Raw genomic sequence first — 11,951 nt, forward strand, 5'->3', positions numbered from 1 at the left:
GATCCAACAGCTCCCAAGGGAAAACTTGGAAAACACGATCCATGGAATCTCCAGTGGGAGCTGAGGGACAGGGAGAGATCCTGGCCTCTCTTCCCAATTATTGGTTTTTTCCCCCAAGCTGTGCCTTGAGGCAAAACCTTCTCAGGAGCATTTCCAGAGTCAACCGGAGATCCATTCATCCCAGCTAGATCTTCCTGGAATTCCCAGGAAAGCTCCCGGAGGTCGATTCCCGTATTTTGAGGCCCAAAGCTGCGGGATGCCGATAATTGCTCGGTGAATGACCCCTTGTTCGGGCTGCACCGCCATGGCCGGGGGGCCCTTCCACACATTTGGAGCTTGCACTTCCTGACATCTGGTTCCAATCCAATCCCCGTGCCTGCTGCTGGGATTCCAGCGACCTCTTACCTGGGCAAAGGTACCAGGAAGCTGAAATTGCCCTTAGAATTCCCTCCGAAACTGTTTGCATAGCAAACTCATCCTTCATCCCAAATCCTCCGCTCCAGAACCGGCATTTCAGGCTCTGTCCCTCCTTTCGGCAGCTGCGTCCTCTCTTGGAGGTGGAGAAATTAATTAAAATTAATGAATTATTAATTTAATTAGTTTTTTGGTGCTTATTTGCTTCCCATCTCCCTTGGATTAACAGAATCTCCCCAGATCCGAGCAGGAGCTGACACCCACCGTGTAGAGGCACCAGCAAAGCCTCCAACAAGACAAACTAGGGAATTTTGGGGACTTTGATTCCATCCATCAGCTCCAAATACCCTGGAGAAGTTTGGGAATTCAGAATTCCTCAACCACCAGCTTGGAGGATCAGATCCACCAGTGTGTCCCAGGATGGAATCCATGCTTTTCCCAAGCCCAGGGAAGCACACACAGGAACACAAGGCAGGGAACCAAAATCGTGACGATTTCTCCACAAAAAAGTCCTTTCTCCTGTTTTTTTCCCACCTTGACCCAATCTACAACAAATTCCAGCCGCTTTTCCACCCTGCTGACTCCTTTTTTCAGCCATGACCTAAAATTCCCATATTTTCTGCTGTTTGGTGTGTGAAGGAATCACAAACCAATTCCTTCTCCTGCTTCTCCTTCTGCTGACCCATCTGCTCCTCCTGTTTAGCCTCGGGTGCCGCCTCCCACATTCCCAGTGGGAATCCCTCCAGTGGGAATTCCTCCAGAGGAAATCCACGGCCTGCCGAGCAGAGCTTTGATACTCAGCCACCAAAAATTCCCATGAAAAGGAAAACGTGATCCGTGCAACCCCAGGAACCAATGCAGGACTCCAGGTCCTGGAAGATGGAATTCCCCAATCCTCAAAGTGGGATTTTCCCATCCCAGTGGAGCCCAAAACAACTTCCAGCTCTGAGGCGTTCCCACTATCCAGAGCTGTGGTTGTCACAGTCGGGTTTCATCCCAGATTTTCCCACCTTGGAGCTACTCAGGTGCTGTGGAATTTTGTAAAAGGCAGCTCTGGGAAGCAGGGGTGGAGCTGGGATTGTTCCTGGAAATCTCAGAGCGATCCTGCCTCTCACTTAAATTCGGATTTTCTGGGAAGTGCCTTTGCCACCTCGTTCCCACCCTGCCACTGTCGGGATAACCTTGGCAAAGCCCCAGCTGAGCTCAATTTTTCCATTTGGACACTTGGGATAATTGCAAAGCTCCTTTCTCTAACAAGGTGTTTCCAAATTCCCAGGGAAAAGGCCTTGTGGAATTGCAGAACTCGTGGATTTTGGGGTGTTTGGAGATTCATTGGATGCCAAATCCAAACCCTGCCCAGGAAAATGAAGTGTTGGAGAACCTGGGGGTGGGGAAGGTTTCAAGTTTTTCCCTTCTTTTTAAGGTTTGGATTTCCTCAGTGCCTGCAGAACCCAAGCTTCCCCTGGAATTTTATTTGGACTCCTCTGGATCCTATCCAATCACAGCCTCTGGAAGTGGAGCTAAGAAATATCCTGGAGCTCCAAGTCTAGATTCCTGCTGTTCCGGGTCAGAGCCTGGGTCGGGATCAGATGGAAGGGTGGATTTTCTGAACCAGCCCAAATTCCAGCTCGGGATCTTGGGCCAGGAGAGATTTCCTGGGAAGGAAAAGGGAGAGTGGAGTGGGAGCAGGGACCTGGATTTACCCAGCAGAGAGAGGGAAGAGAGGAAGAGAAAGCTCCAGGTCCAGTCTGTGCATGGAAAAACTTCCCAAACAACACTGGGAATTGCCTGCAGTGATAATTACACAGAGAACTGGGTTTTTCCAAGGAACTGGAGGGAATTTTTGCAGCTGGACAAGCTCCTGCATCCTTGAATCCCTCCACGCTCTCCCACCCAGCACAGATTCCTTCAGGAAGCATCTCCCAGGCACCTCCTCATCCACAGCCACTCCTGGGCTGACTCACATCCATCCCACGTGCTCATCCAGCGGTGAAAAGCCATGGAAAAACTGCCCGGGAATGCTGTGGGCGCCCTTTGGCACAGCTGGCTCTGGCTGCTGCTCCAGTGCCCGGCTGCCCTCGGAGTCTGGCTGCAGCAGAGCGCGGTTATTTTGGGATGCTGGGATGGAGGGAGCTGCAGAAGAGTGTGGTTATTTTGGGATGCTGGGATGGCAGGAGCTGAAGCAGAGCACGGTTATTTTGGGATGCCAGGATGGGGGGGAGTGGCCTGAGCCAGGCCAGGGCTGTTTCCCTGGGATACGGGATGGGCTGAGCCCAGACACCGGACCTGCAGAGGGCAGCAAGGCAGCACAGCCATGGAATGTGCTGGATCCCGATGCCCAGCACCAGGATCTGGCTCCAAGAACTCTTGGATGGGGGCAGTCGGGATTGGGATTCAGTAACATCCCAAAAAGCCATGTTCACACCTGTATCCAGCGTCAGGTGCGCCCTTCCCACCCTCACATTCCCAACAGCTCCTTCAGCCCATTCCATGATCCCACATCCCAGCGGTATGGGGCTGGGCAGCCCCTGCTCCCTTGCACTTGGATTCACAGCAGCAAAGAAATTCATCCCACAGGGAAACATCCTAAAACTTCCTCTCCCCATCCCCACATTACAAGCTTACCTTGGGAAGGTGTCTCTCCAAAAAAAAAAAACCAAAAAAAAAAAAAAAAAAACAAACAAACAAAAAAAAAAAAAAAAAACAAACAAAAAAGCGTGGGATGGGGGAATCCTGATCCAGGATCCTCTCCTTGCCCCAGCACTGACACCAGCACACTCGGCCCTGGCACTAACATTCCCAAAGAAGACATGGAACAGGATGAAATTCCCTTTCAGTCTCAATCCTGGGATTTATCAGTGCTGGAGGGTGGGGAGACCTTGGAATGGAATTCCCAGATTTGCTGTGGCTGCTCCTGGATCCCTGGCAGTGTCCAAGGCCAGGTTGGACATTGGGACTTGGAGCCACCTGGGATAGTGGGAGCTGTCCCTGGGTGGAAGTGGATGGGCTTAAAGTTGCTCGAATCCAAACCATTCCATGATTCCAAAGTACAACCACTGCTCTAGAGGGACCTACAGGAATTTTTCCAGCAGGATCATGTCCTCTGGCTGCATCCTCACACCTGCAGGAACATGGCTTCCAAAAAATCCCAAATGGCATTTTTGGGAGCCACGTTCCCTGCCCACTGCTGACATTCCTAAAGCAGCTCCCTGCAGGATGCTGGACCCTCCTTGGAATTATCTGCATAGAACTTCAGAGAGAGCATGGAGGGTCAGGAAACCCTGGCTGGAAGTGGGCTGGAATGTTTCCTAATGGCCCAAGCTCATCCCTTCCTGGAGGAAGTGGGATTGGGCCACCCAGAGAAGGACCAGATCCTACAAACACCTCAGACTTGGGGATAATTTCATGGAATCATGGAATGGTTTGGGTTACAAAGGACCTTAAATTTAGACCCCATTCCATGCCCTGCCATGGCAGGGACACCTCCCAGGTGGATCCAACCCCAGTGTCCAACCTGGCCTTGGACACTGCCAGGGATCCAGGGACAGCCACAGCAAATCTGGGAATTCCAGCCCAGCCCCTGCCCACCCTCCCAGCCAGGAATTCCTTGCCAAGATCCCAGCCCAATCTCCCCTTTCCCAGTGGGAGCCATTCCCTGGGTCCTGTCCCTCTGTCCCTTGTCCCCAGTCCCTCTCCAGCTCTCCTGGAGCCCCTCCAGGCCCTGCAAGGGGCTCTCAGCTCAGCCTGGAGCCTTCCCTTCTCCAGGGGAACATTCCCAGCTCTCCCAACCTTTTCCCATGGGAAAGGTGATTGAGCCCTCTAATCCCTTCCAATCATTCACATTTTCCCTCTGAAAAATCCTCTAGCTCCTGGTGCCAGGAAGTTTGTCCCATTTTTCCCAACCTCCACGGTCAAGGTCACTTGTGGAGCCTCAGATGGGCAAAGCCATCCTCAAAGCCCCGACCTGCAGCTGCTCTTGGTCTGCCAGGAGAAAATGGGTGATCCAAGAGCTCCCATGGCATCTTTGATCCCACACCTGTGCCTGTGTGGGATTCCAGGTTGGAATGGCATTCCCAGAACCACCAAAGCCACACAGCCACAGCCCAGCTCGGGGGATCCAAGCTTGGGCAGCCTTGGATTTCATGGCAACACTAAAACCTGGTTTTAAGATGACTTGGAGAGGTTTTCCCTTAAAATAAAGTAAGGAACTCAGGGAAACTTGGAGCAATCTGAATTCTCACAGCTCTCGTGACTAAACCGAGGTGTTGGACACATGGAACATGGAATGTCTTTGATTGGAAGGATTAAAGCCCAGCTTATCCCACCCCCTGTCATAGGACACATCCCACCATCCCAGGTTTCTCCAAACCCCATCCAGCCTGACCTTAGACACTCCCAGGGATGAGGCAGCCACAAAATCTCCCAAAAAACAGCTTCTCCAAAGATTTCAGATCTCCTCCAAGATTTCAGACCATGAGGATGGGTCACATCACAAGGCTGGAAGAAGGAAAAACAGAATGGGATCTCCAAAGGTTGATTTTGGAGGCAGATGGATTCTCCTTGGTGGTTGCCCCACCGCCAGGATGGATGAAGGAAATCTGGGCAGAGTTTGTATCCCAGATTTTTAAAAGGAAGATAAGTTAAGGAATGATTCTTGGGAAAACACGGAGAAATTATTCCTGAGGCAGCTCGATAATTTTTGCTCAATTTATCAAAAAACGGGATCTGGCTTGATCCCATCCCACAAACTCTTTCCCAGGAAGTGAAATCCAGATCCCAGTGGCAAAAGGCAGAGCAGGAATGAATGTCTGTGAGTCAGAAAAATTCCAAGTGGAACAAACCAAGAGGGGGATGAAGCAGGGAAAGCAATGGATTCTCCTGATTTCCTCAAGATGGGAATTTTCCCTGGGAAGCTTCTGTGGAATGCCTACGGCAAGGCAAAACACAGGTAGAAGGCTAACCCGGATCCATCCCTGATCCCAGGAAAACATCCACACAAAGCTAGGGATAGCTCAGAACCCCGCAGGAGAGGTGGGAAAGGGGAGCAGTTCCCAAATAAACTCAGTTTGGAGGAAATAATTGGATAACTCAGGGTGGAAGGGACCTGCAGTGGTCACCTCACCCCATCAGCTGCCCGGGAAGGGACAACAACCCACAGGAGATGGGGGATTTTGGGAATCAGTGGAACAATGATCCACAGGAGATGGGGAATTTTGGGGTGGGATAATGATCCACAGGAGATGGGGAATTTTGGGGATGAGTGGAACAAAGACATTAATTAATTCCCCCTGGGGCCTCCAGAGCCTTATCAGCAGTACCTGATAACAGCTCTTGCTGAGACTCCAGGAGTGGCTCAGACAATTCCAACATTCCAAATCCTGTAATCCTTAATTAATTGATCCCAAGGGCCTTCCCTATAAATCAGCTTCCCCCATCTCGAACAGCAGGACGGCTATGGGGGCTCTCCAGATCCATTTTCCCGCTTTTCTGTGGACAAACACTGGTTAATTTTCTTGGAGTAACCTGATCCATCAATTTCCTCACTCCAGATTTGTCCAGAGGCCCCTTTCCCGCCCCATGGAGCACATCCACCCAGGGATGAATGTCCAGCAGAGGAAATGTTCTGCTTTATTAATAGACGCAATAATGGCTTAATGAGGCTCCTGCAAAAGCCATTCTGGTGCTCCTGGGTTTAAATAAACTCCAGCAAGAGAAGCTCTGGCTCAGCCAGAGGCGGAGCTTTGGAATGGGAAACGCCGGAGTGTCCGACCCCATGACGTGACAGGAGCCCAGGACACCCACGACATCCTCCCCTGGGACTGGGATGAGGCTTTGTGGTCAAAGCCCAGCCCTTGGAGCGAGCCAGGCTTAACCCACTGCGCTGCCGGTGCTTCCCAATCCCTCACTTTTCCAACCTTTTCCCTCCTTCCCAAGTGCTTTCCAGACCACAGTGCTGGGAGAGAAGATCCCACTTCAGATGGATTGTCCCTTCCTGGGCAGACGAGGGGATCACTGCAGGTCCCTTCCACTCCAAATTATCCAGTTATTCCCTCCAAACTGAGTTTATTTGGGAGCTGCTCCCCTTTCCCATCTCCCTTGCTGGGTTCTGAGCCATCCCTAGCTTTGTGTGGATAAACTCCACTGTTTTCCCGGGATCAGGGATGGATCTCTTTTAGCCCAACACAAATGTACATTTATGTGGGAAAATGTTTCTTCCACACGGGAATTGTGTGGGACACACATCCCACCTGGATTTACCTGGGGGCTATGGAATAATCCTGGTGCTTCACCAGGCCAGGACCTCCCAACCAACTCCTAGACCTGGCCTAAAGTTCGGTTAGGAAAGGTTTCCATCTCTACCTCCCCTATTTTTTCCAAGCTTTCTTGGAATAATTTGGGTTGGAAGGGGATTATCTGGTCCAACCTCAAAAGCCACAGAATCCCAGGATCACTGAGATTGGAAAATCCTGCCAGGATCATCGAATCCAAGCCATGCCCGCTCCCCACCTCGGGACTGAATGCCACATCCAGGAATTCCTTGGACACCTCCAGGCATGGGCACCCCAAACCTCCCTGGGCACTTCCAAGGCCTAACCACCCTTTCCATGAGGAAATTCCTGCTGATGCCCCCCCTGAGGCTCCCCTGAGGCTGTTCCCTCTCCTCCTGTCCCTGTTCCCTGGAGCACAGCCCGACCCCCCTGGCTGTCCCCTCCTGGCAGGAGCTGTGCAGAGCCACAAGGTCCCCCCTGAGCCTCCTTTGCTCCAGGCTGAGCCCCTTCCCAGCTCCCTCAGGAACTCTCCAGCCCCTTCCCAGCTCCCTCAGGAACTCTCCAGCCCCTTCCCAGCTCCCTCAGGAACTCTCCAGCCCCTTCCCAGCTCCCTCAGGAACTCTCCAGCCCCTTCCCAGCTCCGTTCCCTGCCCTGGACACGCTCCAGCCCCTCCATGTCCTGCACTGAGTGGCCCAGGACCGGACACAACCCTCAAGGTGTGGCCTCAGCAGTGCCTGGCACAGAGGGACAATCCCTCCCGGATCCTGCTGGACACCATCACTGATATAAGTGCCCACGTGGGCTGACATTCACAGATCCCAGGATATTCCCTTTCCCTCCCTGCACATTCCCGACGGTGCTCAGAGGCAGGAATTCACTACAGCGGGACACCAGAGGCGCTCCTACATTTCACAGATATGCAAGGAGCACATCCCACTTGTTTGGGGTCATTCCCTGCAATCCCTGCCAAGCACGTCCCAAAAATCACCTTTCCATCCCGAGCCAAGCGAATCCCTGAAGCCATAATTGGGCAAATATTGTTCAAGGAAACGGGATCTGGGAATGTAGACTAAACACGGCTCCCATGCCAGAGAAAACTGCTCCTCACCCTGGAAAAGGAGCTTTCATTCCATAACAAACGCTCCAACTTGATACCTCAGGGCAAATATACACAAATACAGATCCCATCTACATTCATAATGGGGGGAAAAAAAGCGTGGAAAGGCCTGATCCAGCTTCCAGCACCGGTAAAAAAGATATCCATTGACTTTGTCCAGTGCTGGAGGAGGACATGGAATTGAAACGCGAACTGGAAGATGCTGGGAAGGTCGTTTGGATGATGGGGTTTGATTATTGAAAGGGAAGTTTCAACTACTGAAAGAGAATTTTTGACTACTGAAAGGGAATTTTCTCAGTGTGAGGGTTTAAGCTGCTGCCTGGAATTCTCAGGGAACTCTGAGGTTTGAAGTCCCAGGGATAAGTGGGGGATTCAAGGATGCGGCCAGTGAAGGGGATTGTCCTGTTCTGCTCTGGGGCAGCTTTGGGCACCGCCATCCAAGAAAGGTCCAGAACTCTTGGAGAACTTCCAAAGGAGGGCCAGGAGGATGGGAAAGGGTCTGGAGGAGCCATGTGAGGAGTGGATGAGGGCACATGGAATGTTCAGCTGGAGGAGATCCACTGGGATCTGCAGCTCCCATCTCTGTTCCCTGTGACAGGGATCAGGGAATGCCTGGAGCTGCTCCAGGGTGGGTTAGGTTGGAAATCAGGAAAATATTCCTCATTCAGAGGGTGGTGGGGCACTGGAACAGCTCCCCAGGGAATGGCTACATTCCCAAGGCTGCCAGAGCTCCAGGAGTGTTTGGAAAATGCCCCCATGGACAGGGTGGGATTGCTGGGAATGTCCCAGGGAAGGAGTCGTATCCATGATCCCTGTGGATCCCTTCCTGTTCAGGATATTCCAGGATTCTTTACCTTAAGGGAATGTCACATCACCTCTCCATGTTTGGGAATTCCACACTGACCAAGACCTTTCCCGAGGTCTCCATTGAGGACCTGGCCTTGCAACCTCTCAGATCTTCCCGGTCTCTGGGAAGCTCAAGCTCAAGCCAGCATGGAAGGACCAATTCCTGGTTTTCACATGGAAAATCAATGGCATTCCTCCCTGTGGCAGGGGCAGCTGGAATTAGGGGATTTTTAAGGTGCCTCCCAACTCATTCCATGTTTTTATGAGGATGATTCCATGAAAACCTCAGGAACCTCCTGTTAAACCACCCCCAGGAACAAATGTGAAGCCTCACTGAGATGTTGTAGCCTAACCCACCCCTCATTCCCTAATTTTGGGTCTCTCCGCTGCAGATTATTTCCAAAAAAAACCCACACAAATCCACCGAGACCCCAGCCACGGCCTCCAAGCTTCCCTGACCCTCCCTTTCCCACATTTTCCCATGCAAACCTTTCTCATTTGTGTTTTACCCCATCAAAAATCCCACAGCAGCTGTTAAATAAATGACCAGGGAGATGCTGCAAGTGAGGATTTTGGTGTAATCATCTCTTGCAAAAGGAAATTTTCATTTGTAGCCTGGGATAAAATCAAAATTCTTCATTCAGAGCACAGGAGGAGACCTTGAAGAGGGAATATTTGCCAGAAATCCATTTGCCATTCCAGCACTTTACATCCTGTTTGCTGTCACAGTTTATCATTTTTAAAAGTCTAGATCGAATACTGAGGCCATCCAGGTACTCTGAATTATTGCCCCAACACTTTGGAAAATTTATTAGGATCTATTTTAGGGTTTCATCCAGTTTTTCTCAGGATGTCAGCAGGGAATTGGATGTACGGAGAATTCTGAGCTCCTTTCACCCCAGGAGTCTAAAAATAGGGGGAGGTGAATGCTCCATGGAATGATTTGGGTGGGAAGGGACCTCAAATCCCATCCCATCCATGGCAGGGACACCTCCCAGGTGGATCCAACCCCAGTGTCCAACCTGGCCTTGGACACTGCCAGGGATCCAGGGACAGCCACAGCAAATCTGGGAATTCCAGCCCAGCCCCTCCCCACCCTCCCAGCCAGGAATTCCTTGCCAAGATCCCAGCCCAATCTCCCCTTTCCCAGTGGGAGCCATTCCCTGGGTCCTGTCCCTCTGTCCCTTGTCCCCAGTCCCTCTCCAGCTCTCCTGGAGCCCCTCCAGGCCCTGCAAGGGGCTCTGAGCTCTGCCTGGATTTTTCCCTTCTAGAATATTCTGTTTTATTCGATTTTATTTTATTCCAAGGCACCTTCCATGTTTTAATTCCAGCCAAGACCAGAGCACAGGGTCCACCAGGGCTCCTAAAATATTCTGGAGAAAAATGACACCAAGAAACCACCTGGAAATCCACCCCTTTCTCCCATTTCTCTCCTTTCTACAATTCCTGTAAATGTTATTTAAGGACACTGCAGGATTTTAGCTCAACTTTTAACTCAGCTCTACCTTGGAATGGCCTGAGCCTGGAGATTTTCAAGTTAAATCCACATTTTAAGAGGACAGAAGGCCACTCCAGAGTCCCATTTGATTTTGCTGGAGCCAAAATTCCCTTTTGTGTTCAGAAGGAGAAAAAAAAATAAAAAGAGATGAAAACAGGGGGAAAAAATAAAAATCCCTGGTTGCATTCACACACCTTTCCTGTGCTCTCTCACACACAACCTTTAAAAAGAAACTTTCCAAGAGTTCAGCTCGAGTTAAAAACCAAGGGAGTAACGTGAGCCCCGGAGCCGGCGCCGAGTGGAAAGAACACGGAGTCCGAGGGACCTGAGCCGGGATTCAGCTGCTCCCGTGAGGCCATCCCAAAAAACAAAAAACCTCTCCCTGCTTCTGTTGGAGCACAGCGAGACACCTCAATCCACTCCAGGGGTGGTGCAGCTCATCGCTGACAGCCATAAATACCGATAAATTATAAATAAACTCAAGCAAAGTCAGGGGAACGAAGAAATCCCAAAAGGAAATGACCTCCCCTGCTCGGACAGAGGTGACAGACGGGGTTTGTGGGGTTTGGACGGGACAGAAAGGACAGGGAGGTGCCACCCCGGGCTGGGAAGGGGACAGGAGTAGCGATGAGCACGACCCAAGGGTGGAGTTTGGCCCCAGCCAGGACAGAGCCGGCAAAATCCGCGTTGGCAGGACACATCCCGAAGCAGGGAAAGAGCGGTCACAAAGCTCTGAAGGGAGGGAGAGGAGCCTCGGAGCCCCGGGCTGCTCCGAAGGGACCCGGGCTGGGGTTTCACGGTCACATTTTCCAGCCAAAGCTCTATTCATTCCCGCACTTGCCTTAGGATGTCATCGCTGGAAGCAACATCCTGTTCTCCACCGCTCCCACCGTGGCCAGGGCTCCGTCAGGGCTCTATTTATGGGGAAAAAGGAAGGAGACAGAAGCCAATTACTTCACTAATTGCCTAATTACCCTAAGCACTCCCAGCCCGCCCCGGCTCCGCTCCGGAGCGGCTGCAGCTGCGGCTCCCACCAGGAGCTGGCACATCTCATCATCCAAAGCTCTTCTTCTCCCACCAGCCGGGGCCAGAACTTCTTAAAATATTGATGGCTTAAAATATTATTGGTTTTAAAACCTCACAGCAGCCCCAGCTCCCCAGAAAACTCCCGTATTTGATGGGGAGGTGGAGGCAGTCTCCCTGGAACCCAAACGGGACATGATGATCACCTGGTGCTCATCACGGGGGTCATTCCCACCTTGGATGTGAGAAATAGATTTGTGAAGAATTTTTAAAGTTTTGTAGGATTTTTTAGGATTTTTGTAGGATTTTATTTTTAGGATTTTTTTTTTTTTTTTAGTTTTGTATATTTGTATGTAAATATTGAGATGAGGTGTGCTGATTCAGGAAGGTTGTGGAATAGAGGTGATATTGTTGAGAGAGCGATTGAACCAGAAACAAGTTTTAATAAGTTTTAAAACATAACTTTGTAAAAATATTAGGTATTTGAGAGAATTAGAATTGTAAAAGATGTATTGTAGTAGGATTACGTGAGGGGAAAATATTGGTGATTAGTACTAAAAGTAATAGTAGTATTGTGTAGGAAAAGTTAATAAGTTGAAAAATATCTATAAAGCATTGTAAGTAAGAAATAAATTGGTTTTTGATAGAATAGCGTTGAGTTTTACATCTCTTATGTCTCACCCTTCATCAAGACTGATAATGGAATAAAATCTTATAAATAGCCAAAAAAAAAAAAAAAGTGAGAAATAGATTTGTAAATAATTAAAGAATTCTCGTGTCCTG

The sequence above is a fragment of the Anomalospiza imberbis genome, chromosome 4, assembly GCF_031753505.1.
Source record: "Anomalospiza imberbis isolate Cuckoo-Finch-1a 21T00152 chromosome 4, ASM3175350v1, whole genome shotgun sequence".
In the NCBI taxonomy this organism is placed as follows: Eukaryota; Metazoa; Chordata; class Aves; order Passeriformes; family Viduidae; genus Anomalospiza; species Anomalospiza imberbis.